The 24,153-nt window shown below is 44.4% G+C and overlaps 2 long non-coding RNA genes across 4 annotated transcripts in view; one reads left to right on the top strand and one right to left on the bottom strand.

The window, feature by feature from the left end:
* LOC306799803 overlaps nucleotides 1-22,148 on the bottom strand; it is a 28,137-nt gene extending 5,989 nt beyond the window's left edge. For 2 of the 3 annotated variants that reach the window (XR_013773684.1, XR_013773685.1), the window contains exon 1: nucleotides 20,676-22,148. This is a non-coding gene — a long non-coding RNA (uncharacterized lncRNA). Of the gene's footprint in view, nucleotides 1-13,355; nucleotides 13,494-19,868; nucleotides 20,260-20,675 lie in introns of those variants that run through there. The other variant, XR_013773686.1, reaches the window with a different exon arrangement.
* LOC306799805 lies at nucleotides 89-9,351 on the top strand. Its single transcript, XR_013773688.1, has 3 exons — nucleotides 89-1,680; nucleotides 5,120-5,242; nucleotides 8,578-9,351. It is a non-coding gene; the product is annotated as an uncharacterized lncRNA (long non-coding RNA).
* Nucleotides 22,149-24,153: the final 2,005 nt, after the last annotated feature.

Raw genomic sequence — 24,153 nt, 5'->3', positions numbered from 1 at the left:
AAACCATATTTTGGAATACTGAACAGATTTATTCTGACACCCATTTTCTGAGGAAAGTCTGCAGCTTTTCAAATATGGCTGTGGATATCTTCATGGTCACAACCCACAGAAGGACATTCATTATCACCCATCCCAGCTGAACTAATTAATCCTCAATAGTAATGGCTTATTTTAATTGTTTGAACTCTGTTAAGGCAGGACCAAGTGCCCTTAACTACTCTAATTCTATGAGCTGGATTTTCAGCTCACTTCATGGTTTGCTTTTTTCTTTCACTCTTTCACTGTCTTTGCACTAAATCCCATACCACAGACCACACCTTGGGAAAACCCATATCTTCAGGCCCTTGTCCTGGCCCAGGAAAAAGCTGATTTTACGTGGAAGATGACTCTACTATTAAGGTATCCCTTCCACCCAAAATGTCACTGAGATAAAGGCATTATATGACTCGAGTGAGTCAAAGCTGCATGAAACTGGGCTGAGCCAGAGCATTGCCAGGGCCCTTGGCTCCCCTGGGAGGAGCCTGGAGATGCCTGGCTGTGCAGAGATGGTCTCCTTTGGGGCTGTTGATACTCAGCAATGAGTATAAAATAATGTCACATGAATGGGCTTGGGGGCTGAATGACCACTCCTGAAAATCTGAGCCAAAAGTGCTCACCAGGGCTAAGTAGCAAGTGAACTGGCAGAAGCACAAGCCTTCATTCTCCTTCTGGCTGGATCTCTTCTTTAGCCACAGGCTCCACAGTAAAAACGTATCTGCTGCTTTATATAACAATTATGTCACCATTAGATTTCAGAAAGCACCTGCAGAATCCAGTTAACTTACCACACCAAAAAAACAAGTGAAAACAAGGTAATTCAGATGAAAAGATAAAATTATGACATTGTTTTCAAGGGTGAAGCCTTTACAGTTTATAATTAAATATAACCCTCTATTTTTCACTATTAACCAAACTTTAATGGAAATCTTTGAGAACTTTTCTTAATACTTTTTAATGGTAAAATGCAAATAAGGCATTTTTAAAGCAGGTAACAAACTTCTTTTGAGAACAGCAGAAGGTATTTTGTCCACACCACAAATGTTATAGGTGATCCAGATGAGGGGCCAAGTAGACACAAATTGTACACTTTTCCCTTTCTATAGGAACTGGTGTAAATCAGGAACAATTCAACTGATCCTTAAGCATAAAAGAAACACAGGGATTTGCTGTGGCTATAGCATATTCAGCTGTGGCCTTATATTTAAATATTTTTACAGTATCTTTTACATTGGTGCTTGGGGACTCCCAGGTAGTCAGAGATGCAATTAGATAAAAGAGGCTATTTGACTTTTCATCCTTATTCCTTCCTGCCTTGCATTTGTGGGTTTAAAGTACAATCTTTCAACTAATTAAACACATTTGAATATTCTGTTGCATGTGCAATGAATGTATAATTAGACTCAAGAGAAAGATTATGTGCTTTTGAGCTGACACTAACATTTCAGCATAAAGGTACCCCAGGCACCACTAAATGTAACCTATGAGCTCCTGCTAATAGCATGCTGCCTCTGATCTCCAGAGGATTATCTTACTCTGGAGCTCTTATAGGAGCCGTATACTGAAAGGGGCCTGAAACAGATACCCTGTAATTTACATCCCTGCTTAGTGCCTCGGTGAGGAAGGCAGCCTTTGCTCCAAATTGTAAGTGTTTCTTTCCTTCTCTGCTTTTCAGGTCTGAAGTTAAGGCACATGATCTTCAGGTTGCAGAATGCTGTAAGGAACCTCTGGGTGGTTTCAGGGAAGAAAGTGTATATTTTTTTTGCCCTTTTTATTTTAAATTCATATTCAGTACCACTTTTTCCCCTATAAACACAGAGGAACCTCTTAAATAAATTACACTAGACAAAACCCTGTCTCTCTGCTCCAAAATTAAAGGTATCTGCTGCTTTATGCTCACCAAACACTACCTCCTGGTGCTATTATTTAGTATACCTCATAAATATCAGGGTCCTTTTCCTTTCCTCTACTTGGCACTTTTCCCACCAATTTTACGCTGCTGCGTTTTGTTTTTGTTGTTGTTTTTTAACAGAGGTTACCCTCCCAGCCACCACATGATAGTGATTTTTTTTCTTCTCCATTTTGTGGTTGAACCAGCTCAGCAACTAGATAAATATTGTGGGGAGCTGACCCTTAAATATTGGGTTTGCTTGTATTTTTTTTCACAGAGGTCTTTATTTCCTTCAGCTGTAGGTGGTCTCCTTAAGACAGCAGGGAGACAAACTTGGTGTAGTGAAAGGAGGGGGAAAAGAAGCAGCAGAAAAATCCCCTTAGGATGTTTCCTGGGATAAAATAGAGTAAGGAATATTTTCAGAAACGGTAAGAAATACTTTAGGGCAGCTCCAGAAAAATTCAAATCCAAATCTTCTGTGGTGTTCAGTGAACTCTACAAATTGTGTGTTTCCTCCAAAACCCCAAGCCAGGCAAGTTGAACCTGATTTTAGAGTGAGTAATGGGGACCTGGCATTTCTGTACCCCTTGGCATTTGTGAATAGAATCGTGTGGGTTTTTCTAAGATGACTGTTTTTCCAGAGTAACACTTGCCTAAAAAACAGTGGGGTAGCTACTGAAAATCAGCCCCTATCAACCATTGGCAGGCATAGGTCCAGATGAGGGGCAAAGCTCCTTTACCAGAAGTATGGCTTTAGTGTAAGCAGTCTGCAAATTTCCTCTTATCTGAAAAAGAAAATTATACCTGGTCAGGCCAGGAGATAACAACAGGCATGCAGCCTTAGTGTCAGCAATACCTGTGACATTGCTAGCACTACCCTCAGGTTAGCATGACAAATCACACCATGCCATTGCAGTTCAGTCACTTTTCCATAGGGTCAACCCCCTAAAAAACTTCCTTCAGCAGGAGGTTGGCTTACATTTGTTGGTGTTGTTGTTTACAGTCAATAGGACATGTCTTCTGCCAGCAATGAGGAGAACTGTACCAGAGAAGATATAGGATCTGTGTCAGTGTACTTGGTCCCCAGATTTCATCACACATAACATGCTTCACTGCAACTGCTTTGCTTTACCCCCCAGACTTCAAAGCTTTGTATCTGTGCCCAAACTTCAAGGCTGACATACCTCAACATCAAGAATGAAGTGCAAAATCTCCTTTACTGTTCCAAAAGTGTGCAGTTTGGAAAGTTTAGGAATGAAGCAGGTGCTCAGCTAGGACCACTGTGTGCTGGTCCCAGTTTATGGTGGCCAACTCCAATCAAAGCTGCACCTCTCCCTGGGCCATGGGTGGTCAGGTTGGCCCCACTGACACCCTTCTGCAGTGCACCCCCAGCCATGGGTGGAGCTGCTCCATGCCTCACTGTCCTCTGCTTGTGAGGCTTTCAGGGTTGCAGGTACCCAACACAGGGCATCTCCTGGGACTCTTCTTCACTTTTCTCAAAGCTCTTTTCTATTGGGAAGGAAACCCCAAGGTGTCTGCCTACTCACATGGAAACATACCACATATCTCAATTGGAGCTGCTGAGGCAGATTGCTAAACTTAATTACAGTTCCAAGGGCTGAGACAGTGAATGACAGGTCAATTCATGCAGTGAGCTAGCAAAGATTGCTGATAAATACTTTCTAATTGAAAGGATGATAAAACAACTATTAGTCACTGAGGAGCTTGAAGAATGAGTTAGTCCTGGGGTTTTTTATACTATGAAGAGCAAGAAGTGCTAATCTCATCAGCACTCTGTTGTCATTTCCTACCAGCCTAGTCATTCAAAAGGTCCAGGAGGGATCATGAGTGACATTGCAGAGGGGTGACCAGTTACTGCTCCCTCAGTCCTATTAAGGAGATTGAATAGAAATAACCATTAGCAACATGGATGAAATCCACTGTACTCTGGAGAACATCAGACATTTCTGTGAATTAGGAAAAAAATCAAAGAACAAAAATAACCTCTTGCATACAGCACCCTTGGGAAACCAGCTGTGTTAACAACAAGATGTATCCTTTGCAGAGCACTTTTCAGCACAAAGTGTAAGATGGAGGCTGTGGTATCAGAGGTCCAGGTACTCGAGGCCCTGCTCCAGCAGTAGCAATGATCTGCTGCATACAAATAGTTTGAAACTTTGAGGCTGAACTTTGCCCTAGAAAAACCTCTGCATGGGCACATGTACCTGTTTGTCACTCAGTCATTAGGACAGTCATTCTGGCAGCAGGGCACAGCAGCCACACAGGATGAGAAATGCTCTTATGTTGTCACAGCACGAAAAGCCAGCAGAGCTGCACTGCAAAAGCCCTGTGCCTAGACATGACCTACAAGTTACCTTCTGCAGCATTAAGTGACACAACACTGGCTGCTGGGAAGGCAAGAAAACAGCCTCCACCCATTAGCAGAGACCTCTGCTGCCTTGTTTCCACGCTGTGCAACCCTGGATGATTTTTTTTCAGCTGCCTCTCTTTCATTTCCTCCTCTTTTGCCAGGAGATGTTCAGAGTGAGACTGCTAGTGCACTTGCTCTGTGCCTAACACGAAGGGCTACAGCCCTAGCTTAAGCTTTTGGTTACTGCTGTCACACAGATAATCATCCATGACACTTGCACACACCACATTGCTGAAATGTAGCCATGTTAGAGGTGAGTTTGAGATGTGGCCAAGTGACACAAGCCACAGCACATGTATAAAGTGAGGTTTTGCCAAAGGCAAAAGGTCAAAGCATTTTTGCACCCTTAAGAAGCAGACCTTGCTTTCTGTGTTAGGATGTGCCTCACTTTTCCCTTTCTGCCCCACCAAAATCCACACAGAGTTCTCACTACGTGGTATTTAATATCTGCAGCATGAAGCCCACCATCTTCCAGGAGGTTGCAGCATTCCCAAAACTGTATTTTCCATGTTTAACTAGTGACAGATTTGCTGTCTCTCCATCAAAAATTGTGCAAATTTTTTCCGCAAAGAAGACCATTTTGCATGGAAAAGAGTGTGCCAGGCTGGTGCATCTGACTAGATACTGACATGAGAGGAGAGAGGCAATACTGACAACTAACCAGTGTATGAAAGTAATCCAATGATGGCATGATAACTATGCTCGTATTTATGCATTCAACTAGTTTGCAAAACTCTAAGACCCTGTTCTCTTAATCTCAGATCCCCAAACTCTTGAAAGTCCAGATCAGTCTTGATCAGCTCATTCTTATTGTGCTCAGTATGCTTTGCCTCAAGTCAAAACCCCCTGGCTATACACAGACACCTTCACAGCCAGATGTGCCGGTAGGTATTTTGACAGAACTGCAGGAGACAGGTCAGATCAGCAGCAGTGGCACTAAAATCTTAGAGATATAACTTGCTAAGAAGAGACATGGCAAACCATTCTTCCAGCAACTGTATCCAAAAGGAATTATCAACCAGGAGTGTAGTGACTACAATATTATATTAACATTTAAACCAAGAGCCTCATATAGTGCCTGGCTGTGAATGAAGGTCACTTTGGGCCACTTCCTTTACACCACACCTCAGACCTGATCTCCATACGCTCTGCCTGCTATAATTATGTATCAAATATAGTTATGCATATATAAGTATGCATGAAATATACATTGGTTTAGTTCATGGAGTACTATCCCTGTTGGGCAGGCACATATGTTGGTATAAAACTTTACTAAGTAAAATATATTCCTATAATATATTTATTTATGGGAATTTTAAAAAATTAATTTATTCATACTTACATAAATATTTCTAAATTATGGATAAGCTGTGCCACTCTACATTCATACAAACTACTAGGTGCCCATCCTCACTGCAAGATTTTCCACTGGTGTTTGGTAAGGTGCACCTGCTGAAACAGCCCAGTCTGTTGTTGTGGTGGGTATAAACCTTCAATATACCTCCCAATAAAGACTCCCCAGCCATTTTCACACTTACTCTGGAATAAAAGAGGCATATCTCAATGCCACAGAAGCTCTTTTCCCTCATTCCATATTTTCAACATCAGTGAACATCCTTTGGATCAAAGATTGTTGTTTGACCCCAGGAAAAGGTTAGCAGTGTCAGCAGTGCTTAGGCAGTCTCTCCAAATAGCCTACCTAGGGGTGCACTACACATTAGATCAGGCAACTGATCCTTTTTTTTTAATACAGACATATTTAATTTTTCAGAGTGTCTTTTTTTTTCTTGAAGCACTTTTTTCATACCAGCTGCAGCTGCATCCTCCATCTCCTCAAGCCACAGCCTGAATTAGCATCCATTTAAATTAATAAGACAGATATCCCAAGTTTTATGTTTCATGCTTACAGCCAAGCTGAGCAGATGTGATGCATGTTTACAAATGCAGAGACATTTTGGGAGTTGCCCTGTTTGATGTCTGGACTTGTTTTGTACACACTCCTCATATTGCTGCAAGTTCTTGGAGGAGGATCCTTCTATGGTGACTTTACTAAATGAAATAAAATGAAGGCTCCTTCTGTTTAAGTCAAAGGGAACTTGGCTTAAAGCTTTTTTTTTTTTTTTTCCTTTTTTCTTCCAGTTGCAAGATATCTCTTTAGCTTATATCTATCTGTGTCATCAGTAATTAGGCATGTAAAGGAAATCAATCTCAACAGGGATGTAAGATTCAAAACCTGCCAGTAAGCAGTAGATAAGAATTCTTTTAGAACACAAACTCTTCAAAATTATGCTTATTAGTGGAATACAGTCTCTGAGTCAAACTCCCAGATAACCTTACAATAATTAATTTTGTTGAAAAGAATAAGCCTGAACTATTGTGGTGACCGTAAGAATACAAATCACTAAGATAAAGCCTGGACAGAGTTCCTTTAGGCTGGGAAGTATGAACAGCAGCGTGACAATTGTGAGGAGGGACAGCAATGTAAAAAAAATAATACCACAAAAAAAAAAAAAAAAAAAAGAAAAAAAAAAAAAAAAAAGCCCACGTCCTAACAGAAATGTGGGCCTATGAAATGCATGTCAGCCAGCAAGGAACTCTGTTCCTGTTAGACTAGAGATTCACAGTGTCCTGACTAGGTGCAAACCACAAAGATAACTTTGGGGGGATTTGTTTCCTCCAGTGGTCGTTTGCATGAAAAAGTTTTCTCTGATAGTTACTGGAGCTAAGATTTGCCACCCAAGCAGACAGGAAAACATGGCAAAGCATAGATATTTTTTGATCATACGTGTACTTCCAAATATCTGTACACACACAATAACATGCAAACACAGAGAAGGTCAAATGTGGAGCTGAAGAGAAGCAGTGTCCTTTCTCTGGTTAAATGTCTGCATATGTAACATGAGGTTCAAACACTGAGGTGATGTAGATTGGAAATGCTGTGTTTAAGTCAGTAGAGTTAGGCCATTTGATGCTGATCCAAAATATCTTCTCTAAGTATGTAGGCAGGCCATGCCCTCTAAATCTGAGCAGATACACTGAGTCAGAGGTAGTTTACAAATAATCAAATTCACTCTTTTTTTTCTTTCCGCCTGGAGCCTATTAATCCATAAAATTTGGGAAACAATGAAAACCCACTGCAGTGTATTATTAGATTTTGAAAAGTCCTCCATTCAAGACTTGGAGTTACTTCCAGGAGTTAGATTAACAAAGTTGCTCTAGCAACACAGTTCTTGTGATGCAGTCAGCAAACCAAGACTACAAAAACAAAGAACCCACAAATCAAGCCCACAAGGACAGGCAGCTAGTTTCATTGCTTCTGACAGCAAGGTAGTTTAAGCCCTGCTTTCCTTTGGCCATGTGTGTCCTTAGTGATTTTGAAACTGGGAAGGACCTATTAGATATGTTGAATTGGAGTACTGCCAGTAGCTATTGCTTTCAAGACCTTTACACAGTGAGATGGGAAGAATGTGTCCATGAAATAGATACTGGAGCCTGTGTGTTTGTGCATGTGTGTGTCAGCTTCAGAAGGAAAAAGGCCTGAATGAGTTAGATCTGTAAACTTAGCTCCCTTTGGGAAAACTCCTCCTCCAGAAATCTTCTACTTTTTCAGAAAACACACATTCTTGTTATTCCAGCTCTCTCTTATATTTTGTATTTTCAACATGCAGTGAGATCAGTGTCTACATTGGCATAAACGACTCCTGCAATTATGGCACAAATGAGGAATAACAAATCAAGACTGCTTCGCAGATACACAAACTGATGTATAGGAAGGAACATGCTGCTTAACATTCACAAATATGAGTGCAAGTGTACCCAGATACATCTCTATGTTTGCTCTTGCAGTTTTCACTTAAAGGCTTTATTTAGCCTAAATTCTTTTATATCATAGAAAGAGGCCTTGGGATAAACTTGAAAATTGAAAGGACATCACAACACTGCCTGTCTGTTTTCATCTATACCCTGTGATTTCAATTCCACTTCCAAGTTGGACTGAAGTGGAAAATAAACTAGGCACCACTCCAGAGCATCACTCTGATAGGTAGACAAAGATGTGTGGGTGGAAAGCAGCCCAGAGGACACAAAGCTGAGCACTGGTCACACTGCATTGCTTGCTGCACCCCTTGACTGTGCCACTTCCAGACTTGCCTTGTAGCAGGTTCCATGAGCCCTTTTATCAGCCCTAACTCCCAGCAACCGCCTGTGTTTGTGATTTTAGAGCTCCCTTCCCACTCCACAGCTGGTAATGGAAGCAGCCAGGCATCTGGAACAACTGGCAAGTCCCTGTTGCCCTCCCATGGAGTGGGGCATGCCCTCCCATCTATTTGCTCTCTGGACCAGGAGTGTGGGAGGGGACAGGGGTCCTACCCCACGTGCAGCCATGGCAGCCCAGCTCAGCTGGGAGGCACCTGCAGCTCCCAGGTTCAACCCCTCCACATCCAGCAACTGGGATTTCTCAGATGATTGCTCCTGCCCTGGAACTCACTCCCCTTGGCAGCTGCTCAGACCTTGAGTCTAATAACCTTCAGGGCACCATACAAACTTATTCATTTTGTTTAACCTTCAAATAACTGAGTTACTTCTACAATTTTCTCTGAGACTGAGGCCTCCATGGCAAACAGGAGTGAGAAACAAAATTCTTACGCTTTTCTGCTAAACACAGCAGGGCAACAAAGCATATACAGTTACCCCATGCTATCTGAACCAAAAACAGTACTGAAATGTGTACAATAAAACAACCTTAACATTGATAAACCTAAAAACACTGTAAAGAGCTGGCTGCCTCTGCTTGTCTCTTTGACAAAGAAAACATTTCAGATACAAAGCAGGGATATAGCAAAAGGCCAAAATAAAATGAAGAATTAATTTTTTTTTCTTTAATTTGTAAAAACACCTGCTATGCTGAGGATGCAAGAGAAGTCTTTTCTATTCCTTTCCTCTCTGAGCAATTGCTAGAGCTGCTGCAGAGACATTTTGCAATTGTGAGTACAAAAAGAGGATTCTGGTGCTGGCATACAGATGCCAGCTACTGTGATCCTCTGTGCTGCAGCTCACTCAGTCTCTCTTTGTTTTCCATGTCACTATTTTGTCATAAAGTTTCTGAGCCCTTTGCCTGTGACTTCAGATCATCTCCTGCTTCAAGTGAAGGGACTTCCTCAAGGAAAGACAGCCTGACTAAAGGCTCATGTCCTAGTTACCAGGATGAAGTAGGGGAGAGGAGATGTTTAAAGGATTTTAAAGTGTTCCCTGTAATTTGACAGTTATTAATCACGTTCCAGCTCTTTTAGTGCCTCCAGCTCCTTCATAACTTAGTATGTACCTGCAGAACTCCAAAGGTTTCTATGTTTCATAAAGTGAAAAGAAAAAACCCTGAATTGTTCTCAAAGCACTTCAAAATCAATTGGCTAGATTGTGGTGCTGAGGTTTGTGGTGAGGTTTGTTGAGCTTTTCCAAAAATCCTGACAATTTCTGTGGTCCAAAGCAGGGTAGAGCTGAATTTCAGAGTCAGCATGGTTGGAGCATGTTGCACTTCCTCAAAGATAAGAGAGAGAATCATTTCACACTTTGCCCGGATTTGCAGTAACACTGGAGGTAGGTGAATCATGGCGATAAATGTTGCAATGAGAGCAGACTCCTGATTCAAAGTCTTCCCTTTGTGAAGCTTTCCTATCTCTAACAGTATGATGTAGCTCTTGGGTAGATCCCAGATGTGGGATCCCACTTCAGCACAAACCACACTGAGATCTTTGTGGCACAGATGAGCCCTCTCTTCCTGGCCAGACAGTGCAAACACCCCTCAAACATGCTCATCTCCTTTGGGATGGACCTGGTGAGACCTGGAAAAAGGAAGAAACTAGCATTACAACTTTTTGTGCCCCAGCCATAGAAAAGGACAATCTGTGCTTGGCTAACACCTATTAACCCAGCCATTAACAGTCCATACACTGGGCTTTCAGCTCTGCATATTTTCAGTTTGATTCCCTTTAAGGCAAGGTAGTATCCACCACAGATAAGGCCTCAGTGTTTTGGGGGAAACAAAACCCCTGCTACTTCAGAATCTAGATCTGCATCCATATTTTATAGCTACTGCTTTTCATTAACAGTTTTGGAAACACCACTACTAGAAGAAGGGAAAATCAAAAGTTTCCTACTCTGTATGATGAAGGTCCCACTTGGGAAATCACCTACCCCACTACTCCTGCAAACAAGATGCCAGCCATAAATATTTCACCCAGCTGGAAGTAAATACAGATCCTTCTGCTAAACCTGCAGCTCCAGACAAACAGAAAAAGGCTTAAATGAAGGTGTGAGACCAAAAATGAACTTCAGCAGCATGAGTAGGCACAGTGTTGGGGAACACAGGGAAGCAGAGGTGAAATCATTTAGCAAGAGTACATGGTGGGAATTTGAGTGACTCACAGGAGCAGCAGCTTTCATTATTTCAAACCATTGAAAAACATCCTTGGTCCCCACACCAGGGTGTGGCCGCACATACTAAAGTTGTCTCAGGTTTCAAGTGGTGGAGGCATCCGTGGGACATCTGGGTACCCCTGGGACTCCTCCCTGCCCCTTGATTCCCAGGCAGAGTGGCAGGATCTGCATATGCTCTGGAGGGCTGCCCACATTCCTGATGTTTCAGGCAATCCATGTGGTGGGGGAAGGCAGCCCCCTGCCCGGGGTGCACCCCTGTAGGGATACACTGGCAAGGGGATCAGCCTGTGTGTTGCTGTGAAGACAAAACTTTGATCTTCCATCTTCTGAGAAAAGTAAATTGGTGGGAAGGAAAAAGAGGGGAGAGGAGGTCACAGAGCATGTAACCACCCGGAGATATTGCCCACCACCTGGGAATCCCCCGAACATGGGAGCTGGCTTCCTTTGCCAGAAAGCTCAGCCAGCTGTTTTCCCAAAGGGCTCGTTGGGGTTACAAGTATCTATGCATAACAAGGAGCATCTTTTAGCCTGCTCTGCTTTTTATTAAGGACTTAGTAAGCACTTTCTTAATTCATTTAGTGACATCTTTCCTTCATTTCCCAAAGCCAGTCACCCACTGAAATTACTGACCTTAGTAAACATCAAAAAAAGAATACCACTCTTTTCATAGAAGAGCTTGGCATTAGTTCCCAGTAGCAACTGCAGAATCCTTATGGAAGAAGCCAATTAAGCAATAAAGCACAATAAAGTACAGCCTATTACACTAACATAATAATTCACACCTACAGTATTGCTACTAGAATCACACCTGCAGTATTGCATAAAGCCAAAAGCCAGGAACTGTTAAAACAAGCTAGCCAGGTAATTATTACAATATAATTTCTGCCTGGGGATACACTGCAGAAAAGATAAAATATTGGTATGTGCTCTTATTTGAGTGTGAACAAAAATCTGGGTTTTAAAAGGGAAATGAACATGAAATGGTTTAATAGTAAAGTCCGATGGAGCTTGATTAATTTAATACTATACATAGCCAAATGCTGAAAATTAGCTAGTGGGATGGGGGTCTGCAGCAGAAGAGGAAAGGAGTGGAGGAGGTGACACCATGGCATCTCACATCTGGTCTGTGGCCTGCTATCATGGGGCAGGTATTTAGCTGACCTTAACTGAAGGACCTCGTTGAAGCCAACAGAGCTATTATGTACATAGAGCTAGCTGCTGGGCTGGAAGTAATTTGATTGAAAAAAAATTAAGTGCTTAGTCAAACTATCTAGCATGCTTTCCCTTTGAAACATCCCCCAGTGATAACTATCATAATTACACTTCCTTGCTCAGGTTGGTTACAGAGGAGTTAGGCAGCCATCACCCATTCTTGCTTGGTGAAGAGTTTCAGCTGTGTTAAAGGCTTGGGACATAGCACTGCTCAGCTGTGTCAGCAGTAGGTCATCCCATCCTGAAGCACTCCCAAACAAGGAAGAACTAAAAACTAAAAAGATCCAGACAGTAGAGACCCCCTCTCCTATGGCACTTCCCAGATAGTTCAGATAACAAAAGAAAGATGTTGTTTTCTTACAGCACGATTGGTGCTGGATGTTCCCATTTCACTTGGTTATGACCCTAATTGGACCAGTTCCAGGATTTAAATGGGGGGTGGTGCTCTGGTACTGGGGAAGTACCTTTTCCCTTTAGAATTGTGGCCAGCCAGAGAGCAGATGTAGCCTGCTCTAACACCTGGCAGGTCATGGGGGCTCGTGGGGGAGTTGAATGCTGGCATTCAGTCTTACTGCACCTGTAACAGTGCCTGAAGCTGCCCCTGGCAGTACAGGCAAAGTAAAGGCACTGCCATTCCAACACACTGGCTAAAAAACCTGCTCCTTACTGCAGGCTCTCTGCAGGCTGGGGCCCTGACTAACATGCCCCACAGCTTTTGTGTCTCCTCATGGCCCTGATGGCCCGAGGCTGGTCACCTCAGCCCTGCTATCACATCCTCCCCCTGCCTGGCCTCTCTGGCCTCTGCTTTCCTGCCTGTCTGATGAGCTGCCACAGAAACAACCTTCCCTTCCCACTGCTCACCTTGTCCCCAGGTGCCCCTGGGCGGCGATGGTCACACCAGATCTGCTGCATGGAGGCTGCAGCCACCTTCCCTGGTAACACTTTAACTCTAAGCAGCAAGGCAGGTGGAAGGTCAGGGTGGTCCCTGCATTGCCCCTGCTGACAAAGTCCATTTCCCTGGTGTGGCACACCATACAGCCCCCTCAGACAAGGGTGTCCATCCTGTCCTAGCCTGCATTTTGGATCTGCAGGAGTGCCTTTGGGACAGCAGCCAGGCATGATGCTTGCCCACCACTGATGCAGAGGACTGGAGGGCATTTGACCTCAAGCCATGTCCCTGTGCCTTATGTGGCCCCTCAAATCTCCAGACCATGCCAGTCTCCAGGAGACCATGTGTGATAAAACCCAGGGCTCCAGGCACTCCATGAGGAGTTGAACATAGAACCTGGTGGAAACCCCATAAATTAAAGCCCACAGAGTTATTCAGGATTACCACTAATTAGTTAAACAAACCTTACCCTCTCTGATTTCCATGGAGACTCGGTGGCCCCAGTCTCTCCTGCTTCTCTTTGGAGCTCAGAAGTTATCAGGGGCACTTCCCTCAAAACTGGGTTGAATTGCAACATTTTTCTGTGGCACTGTTTGCTTGGTCTGGGGATTTCTGTGTGCAAAACAAACAAAACAAAAAAAAACCCCTCCAAAACAAACAACTAGATAATTTCTAGGAACAAACTAATGTATTAGAGACCAAGTTGGAAGAAGAGGGTGAGGGGAAAAAAAAGTGAGGGACCTTAGAAGTGCCTGGAACATGCCCAGAGCTTGTCCTAAAGCAAAACAGGGTGAAAATGGGTCAGATCTTTTCCTTTCAAATTTGTATTCTACCTGTTTAAGTGGCTCCTTGAAAACTTGTAACAGCCAAAAGTGTTTCACTGCTCTGAAGTAAAAGTAATCTGGTCTTCCTCTGGTTTTTTTTTGTGAAACATCTCTTTTAAAAGGTATATGCTGTGCTCTATTCACCTCCCAAGCTGCACTACTGAACTACCACACATACATACAATTAATTTTAGACCTAGAAATACTAGAATTATAGGGAAAGGGGAGTAACACTCTATTTCCTTTATATATATATCTATTTTAAAAGAAGGCATTTCTGAAGATGTGGCAAGGAAAAAAAAAAAAAAAAAAAAGCAGAAAGACACATTTTATATTAAAACCAGATGTGGAAAGTGGAAAAAAATTAGGTTTGTGCCAACCGGCATCGAGGAGAATTTTTTAGGTTCCAGAGTTGAATCTGCAGCATGCTGCACCACATGCTGATATCTGTCAGTGTAATGACTATGGCATCCCAGCAGCATAACACTCCTGCCAGCAGAGAGAAGAGAGTTGGTAAACTAAAATCAACCTCTTCTCTCCATTTATTACGGCATAACCTTTTGGACAGTCAGTGAAAACTAGTTCAAACTGTGCTGCCGTCCAAACTTCAGACCCATTGAAAAGCCTGCCTTGGCCCCAGGCCAAAGTCCAGTGTTTTATTACCAGTCTCATGTCTTTCTCTCCCTTGCCTTCCATTACCCACTTACTTTCTTTAGCTTTTTATTCAAAAAGAAAAAAAAAGAAAAAAAATTTAGAAGTATCCTTATAGTGCAACTATCTTAACAAATTCTGGTACATGTCATAGACCTTGTTAATTGATTCCACATCCTAAACAGAAGACTTGGGCTATTTTTGTTGTTCAAAGCTGTACTTTGGCCAACATCCTCTGCATATAATTAACCCCCTATTTCCATGGAATCTCTGCATTAACTTATTACAGACTCGGCTGGTAATGAACTCCCAGGAGAAGTCCACACACAAACATTGGCCATTGGCTTCGCTGCCCACGTGGATTAAACAAAAATTAATCTCATCTATTTGGTTATTCATTTGGTGTCTTTAAATTGGAGGCATTTTTCTGCTTCGTTTGATGCACACAAAGAAAGAGGGATCTGGCTACTGAACTTTATCCAGAAACATCCATGTGTGGAGCAGATTAATGGGAACTTTTCATACCCATAATAGCTTTACAGCAGTGAAGTAGAACACGCAGTTCTCCCTGGGTGACTATAATGCTCTGGGAGACAGGGAAAACAAATGTGGCTAGAAGATAGTAATGTTTTGCTCATCAAGTGCTCTGTAGTTTAGACATCATTAAAGTGATGTGTTTAGAAATGAACCTGGGAGGAAACTCACGTTTTGTTAATGTGGGGTTTGTTTTGTTTTGTTTTGTTTTTTGTGGTGCGTTCACATTTTTGGACACTGAAATAAAAGAAGGATGTGACAGATAGAGATGTCCCAAAACAGCTGCTGGTATCAAGTGACCACATGTAAAATGGTAAAAGGGAATTGACAGACAGACTAGTAAGGAAAATAAATGGAAGCAGCAGGGATTACTGAGTCTACCTGCTTCTCACTGGAAATAATAATTTCTAAATAAAGAGAGCAGAACATATATTTTTATATCACTTATAACTTAACTGATAGCAACCACCTAGCTGAAATCCCAGAGAGCAAGGTCCTTCTCCAGGATTTGCACTGACCACAGCTTAGCCACCTTACTGCTGTGTGCCTCATTTTCCCCATGGGATAAACCAGCGTAAGAATAGCAGTATCCTCTGGAAAATGCTCTGAGAGCAACTAGGGAAGAAGACCTTAAGTGGATAATTCTAAATAAACTCACTTCTCCCCTGCCTCCTTTCTGCTTCTCAAACTCTTTCTCAAAAAAAGGGTAACTCCTGGATTTTGGGGTTGCAGTCCTCAACAGCAATCATCACTATACCATGTGGGGATCTCTCTGGTCCCTTGGGCTCACATGGAGGTGTCCTGAGGAGGTGTCATGGGGCTAGTGGTCTCTTCTCCCTGCCATGGACACAAAAGCTGCTTCTTGGCATTAACTGGCTTGTCAGGTCAAAAGCATCAAGCTCATTCCATGTGTGCTAAGAACTTCCTCAACCAGACCCTCAGAAATCCACGCTCTAACTTTTGTGGACAGTACTAATCCCATTTCTTGCATGAGATCCAAATGTAGCAAACCTGCCTTTCCTGTAAATGCCCCTCCCTGCCTCTCATGTGATTTTGGTTCTATTTAGAAAATACTCAATACTTGGAAAGGTATTTATGCAAATTTTCAGCTGAGGGTGCGCCATGTGCTGTGAAAACCCACAGTACTGCCTAAGTCACCTCCTTGTACAATATTTCTGCTGTTGTAGGACGCTGTGGAAGATGAGCAGACCTGGCCTCATGCTTCAGGGCCCTCGGGATTTCCCCCAGCCCAGACAAGTGCTCCTCTTCTTCAAAAACCTCTGCCTTGATCTGCAGTGCCATCATTTTCAGCCAGAGCTTTTCAGTCTCACTTGGCACTTGCTCAGGTGATTAAAGGTTGGGGTGGCAATTCCCTGCCTAACAACACCCAAACCAGCTGGATTAAACTTCCCTGGTGTTTGTCCATGTGCACCAAAGCCTTGGGCAGCCATGCAGACGAGCAGGGGCAGATGGGCTTGGAGGAAGGCGTGCGTGGTGGCCCAGCTCCTTCTTGCAGGCATCCCTCCCCTCCCACCCCCACCTCTCCAGCCAGATCCCCCCAGGCAGCAGGGCTGAGGCCATGTTCCCCCCCACATCCTCAGCAGCTGCTGTCCCCCTGCCACCTCGACATCCCACTGGCGTGGTGAGTGACATCAGTGGGAAAGCAGCCAGGGGTCACTGGTGTACAGCAAGAAACAAAAATGGTCGATGTGCCATCTCTGCAAACAGCCTGGAGCCCCACAGCACGGAAGCACAGAGGGGTGAAGCCCCTCAGAAAGGAGGGGACTACCTGCCCCACACCTCAGTCTTGCAGGAGGGAGCGGCAGGAGCCGTGTACCTTGTAATACCTGTTTCAGATACACCTGAACAGAAAGCATTATAAATCACTGAAGGGCCTGGGAAAAGAAAGAGCATTCACATCCATGGCCTTAAGTGCTCTTCACCTGAAAACCACCTGCTGAGATGTTGCCATGGCTCTCATGGCAATGCCTCCAGGGTGGTGTGTCCTGGGGTGACTGCATTCATCTCCTGCAGTTTAAAAGATGAGCAACAGGACTGCTACTGGGTATCCTATGCCTTCCGTGACATTCTCAAGCTGGACAGAGAGTAGATCAGCTTTGTTCATCCAGCAAAGGTGTCTTCTGACAGGCTGCCACAACCTACTGGTCGATATCTGCCAAAAGAGAAGGAGAGCAGAAAGCAAAGGGTGTGCAGAAAATGGAAATCAGGCTTGAGGACAAATACCAAAGCCAGTGAGGATGTGGCTGAGACCCACCCACTTCTGCAAAGCAGCTTTGCAAGTTCTTTTGCCACCAATATTTAACCAGTCAACCAGTTCATCTAGTCAGCTACGTCAGCAAGCACCTCTGCTCCAACCACACCACTCTGGTCCTCTGAGCAGCTGCTGTTCAGCACTGCTCAGGCACTGCCAGCTGGAAACGCACGGGCTCAGGTACCGGAGCCGTGCAGAACAGCAGCAAAGCACAGGGGATCAATCAGCTCCTGGAGGTTGACACAAGTTCAACACAGCTGCCCAGCTTGCCTTTTCCCAGGCACAGAGTGTCTCTGCCTAGATTACAGAAAGCAGGGAACAGCTATGACCAGTCCAGGGCACAGCAAGAAGCAGCAGCAAAGCAGAAGTGTCACGTATGCTTACTGCATCAAACCCAACATCTGAAGGACACTGCTGTCATTGACTGTACATAGATAATTTTTGCAGGCAAACACATCAGTTGAACGTGTCCAGGCCCGTGTTCATTACCAGCTTGGAGTTGAAGTTGGTGGGATTCCTGCAGTGCTGAATTACTTGGCTCATTGCAAGCACACATTCTCACATACGAGTTTTTTCACCAGAGTGCAAAAAACATTGTGTAAGAATTGTGACTTTAAGATCAGGATTGCACCTAATCTAGCATTCTTTCTTTCTCAGTTCCCATGAAAACAACAGTGTGATTGCCCTTTATTCAACATTTACTAATGCTTCTAAAATACTGGGAAGAATTTTGCTAATCATCCATTTCCTTACGCTTCACAAAGGAGCTGAAATAAACCCTTAAAAATCAAAAGACGTGCAACAACCAGCGGAGGTCTGTAAGCTGCACCAGTTAAGTAACCAGCCAGCAGATTGCAGCACAAAAACCTTTACAAAGGGAACTCGATAGCAGAGCATCCCCGAGAACTCCATGAATGAAGATTGCCGAGTTGCCTCTGAGGGATGATTTTGCTGAAAATCAATGAGACCCTAGGGGAGAGATTTAGGGAATTCACTTCTCATTCAGCCTGAAATCTTCTCAAAGCAACTTGGATATCCACGCTGATATCCAAAGCCTCCTGCTCAAGCACCCGAAGTTCCGACCACCCACAGCTTTCGCACACATTCAGGCCCCCCAGGAGAGTCAAGGCTTGCCTAGTGGATGCAGATTTCCCACTTCTCTGCTTCTCATATTTCCTGACCCCTTGGAAACTACCCTCAGCACAGCAGGGAGCTGCCTGTATAAGCAGGGAATGTAGCCTGGAGAGGAGGGCCAGGAGAAAGCAACTCCTGCTGCTCTTCAGCCAACTCAACCATCCTGCAAGCTTTGCAAGGCTCTGCAAGGAAGAGCATGGACCTTGGGGAATCTGTGGTGAATGTGATTGCCAGGTGACATCCTCCCAGGAATATGGTGAAGGGCCCCAGTGATGGAAACCAGTGACCAGGCAGCACACTGGAAACCCTGGGATTTCAAGTGCTTCCTTGAAATTTAAAACTTGATCGCGTCCATCACGCTTCCCATCAGACTTACCGTGACCACAATATATTTTTTCTTTATGGTGCTCTGGATAAAAGATACCAATCCATCTGTAATCTCAGAAAAAAAATGCTATAAAAAGTCCCAATAAGCTGTTGGGACACAGTAATTTCTATGAATTACATTTACTGTTTAAGTTCAGGAAAGAAAAAACAGGAAATTGATCTACAGTAAAAGCAGACAATGCTGTGTCAGGAAAGAGTAGAACTTCCCTATTTATCAAGCTGAGAAATGTTAGTTGGGGTTTTAGAACCCAACCTTTACGTGTCAAAAATGTAAAATTCACAGCAGAGCCAGGCTACTGAAAGTTTATCTACACAGTTGCAAGCCTTGTATAGACATGAGGAAGTTCTACTAGCTGAATAAATAACATGATTTTTAGAGTGAGTTATTGAGGCCAGCTCTGTGAATGTGTATTTAATTTTCAGTTTATTTTGGTTTAGATTAAAATTGACTTCAAAATCAATTATTCTGGTTTCAAACCAAGTTGTCCACTTTGTAACAATTTTCAACTTTGCTCTCAGTTGTGGAAAGCAACTTTCCCACAGAGCACAAGAGAGGACACGTTTTAATTCACACCTTTGTTTATTTGTTAACTCCTGTGTGGAGCTGGTCTTATTTTAGAATAAAAGCACTCATGCAGGGACTCAAGCAACAAGAGAGTTAGAGCCCATATGATTATTTCTGAACATTTTGTGTGTATGCCAGCCTTGTATCCCAACACCCACGCTGTATGCCAGTTCTGACGTCATGACATAACTCACTGTAATAGATTATTTGGGGATTAAAACCAAAACAAACAGGTATTATAAGGAAAAAATATTGCCACATGAGGGCATGCTTCATCTCTTTCAAAAGCTTGCCTTTTTGGCTCAAATCTAAGGCAAGTTACATTTTGAGACCTAGTTTTAGAAAAAGGAAAACTCAGGTTTTATTTATGATTTGCTAGGTTTGTAACATACCAATTAGGTGCAAAATTAGCACAAACTTTGAAAAGAAACATTCTTTGCTTCCATCCGTGGTCACATATAGGTCACACTATTTTCCTGTGGTGACAGCAACATGCACTTTGGGCTTAGGGCAGAGGAGATGAGCTATCTCAATGCATAATACTCGTGTTCTGTACCACGTTGTGCAAAATAGGCACAGCACAAAATCCAAACACAAAGTTTTGAAAGACATAAATTTCACCTTTTGCCCAATGGGAACAGCTTCCCAGCCAACCAGGCACGTCAAGGCAAAGGGAGGCATCTTGCACTGTTCTCTTGCAAAAGAAGGGCAGGGTTGCAGGGTTCCCCGGGGTTTCCCAGCTCTAACACACCAATGGATCCGTCTCCTCCCAGAAAAGTCTGAGTCTGCATGCCCTTAACCTTGAGATTGCTGCCAAACCTGCAGTAGACCTCCCTGGGGATTCCTCAAGTCACATGGTCACCCCAAGGAAGTGTTCCCTGCTAAGTCCCTCTTTTAGGCAAAACTACCATCATTGAGCTTCCAGAGCCTACCAGGTCATTTGTGCTAACAGCCCAGAAATTAATTAGGTCTGCATACCTAATTGGCTGGCAGCAAGAGGTTAATCTTCACCAGAACAGAATCCTCAAGGCCACAAACATTTTCTGGTCCTGAAAGGAGGATTTTGGACTCATGGTGGAGCACAGAGATTAATTAGGAAACCACAGCATCCAAGTGTTTGAGTCACTGCAAGTAATTTTTCTTCCAGTGAGTCAGAGTATCTGCACTGTATTCTTGCTTCCTGGAGACTCAAGTACTTAAACATGCAACATCCCACTCTGGTACCATGTCTGTGTCATGGAAATGATTCCACAAAACTTTAGGATTCTCCCAGCTAATTCTATTCTCTAGTCAAATCCACTGATGTTCAACAATGCTACAGAATCTGGTTTGAGGTGATTTGTTGAAATCAAATGGGAGGGTGTTTTCCCACATTCCAAAGGAGCAAGGTCACACACAAAGTTTCAGGGCCTGCCACTCACCTGACCTGGGCTCAGCAATTGTAATTCCTGCCAGAGGAGCACCAGATCCTGGAGCCTTCATCCTTGGCTGATCCAGGGAAGGAGGAAGCTGCAGAGGCTCTCACAGCACATGGCTGCACAATTTTAGAAGTCTGAGCATGTGCTGACTAAGATGTTCACACTGACAATAAAAGCCAGCTCACAAGGGAAATCCTTCTTTGGTTTCTCCCTTTATCCAAGAGATGTAAATTCACTCTGTGTCTTTCACCACCACACCCATGCTCCAAGATGACTTCATCTGGCCACAAAAAGACAGACGAAACACGAATGCTCTGATGCTTGTGAAGACAGGTGCAGTAAAAGCTTTAGGTGGAGCAGTAAGTAAGTTGAGAGACAGGCTATTAATCCGATGATATGGAAAATACTGAATTCTCACATATTTTTGTTGTTGCAAACATCTGTCAGTCATAAAATGGAAAGATGCCAGCCTTTATGTTCTCACTGTAAAATATCACAGGAAAATGCCCTGTAGTATTAGATGGGAGCATCACAGGTATTCTGTGCTAATGGTTACTATGATTTTGCTCTTTCTTCTGTGATTGTCCCAAAAGTAGTTTTGAATTTATGCCAGAGCACATAAATACCTGGATATTTACATTTGCACTATGCCCATAGACGAGCAGATCTGAAGGAACAAGAACACTGGATGCTTAGGCAGGGATCAAGTTTCTCCTTATCTCCTTTGTCAGGCCATGAACTGCTCTTTTGTGCACCTCCTGGCTTCTCCACCAGCTTTTGCACCACAGCCTGAACCCAAACATCCTCCCAGGCCACCCATGCTCCAGAGCCACTCCTGCCCACTGGCTTGGCTGCTGCCCCTTCCTCAAGGACTTTGCACAGGCAGCAGGTCACCAGGACCCAGAAGGGCTGCACTGTGATTTGCTAACGGCTTGGAAAGAGAAGCTGGGTTCCCTAGAAATAAAAACAAGGGCAGGAATATGATCAGGCTGTCCTGCTGAGTGCTAAGGGAAAAAAGAGGTTTCCCCCTCACTTGTCTGGCCCCTGGTACACACAGCAGCAATGTTATCTGCACCTCTGAGCATCCCAGGCCTGCCTGGCATTGGGAGATAAAGGAATTCTATCATATCTTTAAAGAGGGACAGGCTGCATGAGAGGTGGCCTGTGGCCCCATCTCAGAACCAGCAGGAAAAGGTCAGTGAGTGTGTGGGAGCAGAAGTGAGGGGCACCTGAGTCACACATGGTAAGACCAACCTGGCACAGGCACTCACCCAGCTGGGGCAGCAGGATGGCCCTCCCACAGCTTCCTCTGCTGAACGATATTCTGCAAGCAGGAGTGAACTCCAGCACCCCAGGAACAACCTTCCCATCAAGCAGGGAGGAGCAGAGAGCAGGGTGAAAGGGACTGCCAGTCTGAAGAGCACACAGGGGAGAGAAGTAAAATGATGGAGATAAGCCAAGTAAATTTAAAAAAGAACAAAATGAAAGTAAATAGAGCAAAGTTAAAAAATAAATGCATAAAAAATAAAGGGGAAGGAGAAGTAGTCACTTTCTTATTGTCTCCTGCCTCAACAGCACAGTCCTCTCCTAGCTCATGGAAGGACAAGAGTGGGTCTCACAGGGCTTTGTCCCTGAAGGGACATCAGCCAGTGGACAGATCCCAAAGCAGGAGCCTTCTGTGGATAGCAGAGGAGCTGATCTCTACTCACAGTGGTCAAGGAGTCTGCCCCACGGCCAGGTGGGTGACAAAGGGACCTCCACTCTCCCTGGGCTCCTGGGACCCATCTCAGCCTGACCCACACCACCATTTCAGAGATAGCTCTGGCTGGGAGTCAACAGGAAATCAACATTCCTGTCAAAGGCTGGAGCAGCTCAGAGGCCACAGCAAGCTCCCTGGCAGAGCGAGTGCCACTACTGCTCCCAGGAAAACACAGGAGGGAAAAACACTTCCTTTTTCAGTTCATGCCCTCCTGAATTAGGCAGGACAAGGACATTTGACATCTCCTGCCCATCCAGGCAGCCTGTGCACATCCCTGTAAGGGGACTGCTACCCAGCACAAAATCTTCAGGGAAGATAAGAGGGCACTGGAGCTCGTTCCTACATCCACAGTATTGGTTGGCTCACCAGCTTCCCCAAAACACACTGGTAGGACACATGCAGCAGGGGCAGGAATCCAAATCTCTAAGTCCTTGATTTCATCCAAGCTTTAGTGTTGTTTCTGACCAGCCACCAGTTCAGCAGGTGGCATTCTAACCTGTGTGCAGCATGTGCACTTGGAAGTCTCTCTGCCAAAACCTGCCCTTTCTTCACATCACTGCAGTCATGGATTGCCTGGGAGGGTTCCCTGAGGGCTGAGGAGGAAGAGAAACAGCAACTTTAAGCTTAAAAGGCACAATCACAGCAGGATTCAGGCACTGAAGTTCCTTTGGTGCCACTGAAAATCCCATCCAAAGTCCCAGCAGAGGCAGGTTATACAAGTTAAACCTGCCCACACACAGGCACCACTGTCCCTGGGACTTTTGCCCCACTCACAACAATAAGTCTGTTTATAAAGCACCAGCTTCCTGTTCCAGCTTCACCACTTGTTGCAGCGTCAACAAGCCCCCGCAGCTGCAAGGCTGCCCCTTGCCACTCATCCCATCTCCTGACAGGAGCCAGCAGGACAAAATCCTGCCCACCCCAAAGCATCTCCCAGTGTTCCACTGACCATCCACCCACAGCATTTGTGGCATTTGTGGCTCTTGGGAAGCCGCCAGGCTCCACGTGGCCATGGCCAAGGTGCGAGCACATTTTGCTTGCCTGATGGCTGGGAACCTGCAGCAGAGAGGCAGCCAACAGCTGGGCTGAGAAAAAGCTGCTGCTGCTTGCCAACTCTACATGGTCACCATAAAAAAAAAAAAAAAAAATATTACCAGGCTTTTCATGGAGTAAGAGCTAAGCACGAGCTCCCACTTCAGCCCAGAGACAACTGTGCCTGCTTTTCTTTCTGTGGAGGAGAATTCCTCTTTGACTGCACAACAGGCATAAGGGAAACAGCACATGGCAGCAATCATGGGAGAGTGGCAAGCAGCCATCCGAACTGGTGGTCACAAAGCTGTCCAGCAGCTGCAGAGAGAGAGGAGGGGGGAAAACGAGCCAGAGGGGGATGGAGTGGAGGAGGAGGGGAAGAAGCTTTAAAGACAGGCAGATTAAGGGCAGCTCCTCAAACATGTCAAAACTCACTGAGACGTAGCTACAACTCCCTGTTTAGCAGCAGGCATCCCCAAATTAATAAAAAGAAATAAAACCTGGACAACTAGGAAGTCGTAGTCAATCAGATTCATACATATTTAACAGGGATATTCATCTGAATAGAGGCCTGCCTGTAGCATGCTAGAAACAAGACACACTGCCTGGGAGGCTCACACAGAAAGCTTTGCTCCAGGCCAGCACGGGACAGAAAGGCAGGGGATTGTTTGCTGTGCTCAGGGGGAAAG

This window comes from Erithacus rubecula, assembly GCF_903797595.1.
Source record: "Erithacus rubecula genome assembly, chromosome: 3".
NCBI classification, from domain to species: domain Eukaryota; kingdom Metazoa; phylum Chordata; class Aves; order Passeriformes; family Muscicapidae; genus Erithacus; species Erithacus rubecula.
Note: the sequence above shows the minus strand (reverse complement) of the source record. Positions and strands in the feature narration are given on the sequence as shown.